Source organism: Oryzias melastigma, linkage group LG15, assembly GCF_002922805.2.
Source record: "Oryzias melastigma strain HK-1 linkage group LG15, ASM292280v2, whole genome shotgun sequence".
Taxonomy (NCBI): Eukaryota; Metazoa; Chordata; class Actinopteri; order Beloniformes; family Adrianichthyidae; genus Oryzias; species Oryzias melastigma.
In genome coordinates, this window is record NC_050526.1 from 15,820,356 (window position 1) to 15,823,001 (window position 2,646).

At 38.6% G+C, this 2,646-nt stretch overlaps 1 long non-coding RNA gene across 1 annotated transcript in view; it reads left to right on the forward strand.

Moving 5' to 3' along the window:
• Positions 1 to 2,091, forward strand: part of LOC112161647 — a 26,799-nt gene extending 24,708 nt beyond the window's left edge. The window contains exon 3 of the long non-coding RNA XR_002921920.2: positions 1,389 to 2,091. This is a non-coding gene — a long non-coding RNA (uncharacterized LOC112161647). The remainder of the gene's footprint in view (positions 1 to 1,388) is intronic.
• Positions 2,092 to 2,646: the final 555 nt, after the last annotated feature.

A 2,646-nucleotide genomic window follows, 5' to 3' on the forward strand; every position in this document is an offset into this window, starting at 1 on the left:
TGTTCTCCACTGGGCTTTGAGTTGTCTGCCTCTTACTGAAAAGACTGAATCAAATGAACTCATCTTCACAACGAAATGTGTAAAATGAATTATAAGGATCATCAGGTAAGAAAACAATCCTGATTTATGGGTCGTAAATGAAAATATCCTGAGAGTTAGGATGGTATGAATGAATCAATAGTTTTATTGTCATTGTATATTTTACAATGAAATTGAGTGCAGTCTTTTATTGGTGCCTTTGTAAATAAATGAATTAAATAGCTAAAATAAAATAGAAAAACAAATGGATACATTCAAACTCTCACATCCACACAACCAGCATAAGCATGGATCCTAATGTAGTTTAAAAGAAGTTAAAACATTAAAAGGCATTTAACTTGTAGCAGCATTTAAAACCGTTCTAGCTCTTTTTTTAATCGATTTCATTGTTCTGTATCTTCTCCCTGAAGAAGTGTGAAGAGAGAATGTCTGGGGGGGTTAAATGCTCACAGCTACTCTTTAATAAAGCCTCGGTGTGAAATTAGGTTGTAAAAATGTTTCAGTTTTATTAAACAGATGTCAAAACAAACACTGAGTTAGTTAGTTTGGATCATTTCATCTCTAAATTTTGTTTCAGGATTTTTTAGATTAAAAAAAAGCTTATATTTAATTGGAGTTTTTAAATACTCTCTGATTTTTACTGATGTGATGAAACGCGTAAATATCTGGAAGGGACGTTTCCTGGGAATTTTTGTCTTTTCCTGTTGGTTGGATTTATTGACTGACAGCTTTATTGATTAATCAAGAGTTTGAAAAAAAACAACAAAAATACCCAGAAGTCCTCTTAAACATGACTCAGCAGGAAGGTGAGACATCCTGTTGGGAAGCATCACATCGTTCATTATAATTTTCTATAATTATTAACACAGAAATGAGGACAGTTTTATAGTTTGTTTCTTTGATTTTGGTCATCTTTTGTTGATATTTCCACCTGATTTTAGGATTTTAAGTATTCTAATCTGTTCTCATGTAATTTGGAGTTAAATGAATGAATGAAAAACGCTTTTAAAAGGACTAAAAATTCAACTTTTCTAGTTTTTTAGAAAATCTGTAAATAAACATCAGTTCCAGCTTTTTTACTGAGGTTCTTCTCATCATTCTGGTCTTTTAAATCATGTTCATGTTTCATTTTGATTGTCTAAAGATTTATTTATGAAGGTCAGCGTCTGTTTTTAGTTGTTTCCGTCTGGATATTCTTAGAAACTGATAAAAACCCCTAAAACTCTGTGAAGTTGAAGCTGCATCCTTGACTGAGTTTCTCCTGAGGGTGAAGGCAGAGATCTCATTCCTTCAGAACCTCTCACGGTTCTGGACCTGTCTGAACTCCTCACCTGCCGTCAAATCTGCAGTCAGGAGGAGCTCCGGGCTCGGCGGTCTGAGCTGAGCCGAGGCGGCGGAGCAACAGGAGGCTGCGGCGTGACGATAAGGAGGCGCATTGAGCAGCTGAGGCCGTCGGAGCCCTGGAGGTCCTCCTGCTCGTCGGAGCCGCTCAGGAACAGATGGTCCTCCTCCGAAAACTCCCAGAGCCAAAGCTGTTTGACGACTCCACGCAGGGAGTCCTGACCTGTGCTGAGGGCACCTGAACGCCCCGTCCTGAGGGCACATATTGTACCAGCGGGGAGGTAGAGTGAGGGCGGGGGGAGGCGGAAGGAGAAGTGCCGACGCAGCAGATTCCTCATCGCTGCTGTGCTACGTTGGTGTTGTGGTTCTTCTGTCTTTGTGTTGTTTTTGTGTCGCTGCGGTACGACTCTGAAGCTCCGGGGTTGTGACAACCCCCCACCCCCACCTCCACACAATTAAATAAATAAAGTTAAAGTCTCACATCAGAAATAATCATCAGATTTCAACATCCAGAAAACGTTTCTTCTGTCCTGAATTAAAAAAATATACTTCTAGACTTCTGTTATTTGAAGTGTGGAAGTCCTTGAGACAACAAAACCCCAGATATTTATTTTATTTTATTTTATCTAGACACGAAAACCCCAGACTTTTTTTATTTTATTTAGACCAGAAAATCTCAGAATTTTATTTTTGTTTGTTTATTTTTTTTTAGACACAAAACCCCCAGACTTTTATTTAATTTAATTTTATTCTATTTTATTTTATTTTTATATTTTAGACACAAAAACCCCAGATTTTTATTTTATTTTATTTTATTTTAATTCAATGAAAATCCAAGACTTTTTATTTATTTTATTTTTTTAGACAAGAAACCCCCAGACTTTTATTCTGAAACACTGCTGGACACCTGCGTTTCCTGCGGCCGATCACGCTCTGCCTCTTCGCTTTTGTCTCCATCCTCGCCTCCGGGTCGCCGCGTTCCTCTCGTTGTCGTCACCTTTGACCTGACAGGTGATTGGCCGGCTCAGGACGCGATGACATCACCACTCGAGTCCTTAAGCTGATTCTGAGGAAAGGAAGAACTTTTTGACAGGATCAAGTCTGACCTTCATCAAGTTTTTTCTCCTTTAACCCCCCCTCTGTGTTTGTTTTCAGGTACAGACCCCCCATCTCAGATTTCAGTCTCTGTTCAAAAATCTGCTGCAAACGTGTAGAAATAAAAGCGTCTGAGAGTTTAGGATCAAACCAGCAGCTTTTTTTTTCATT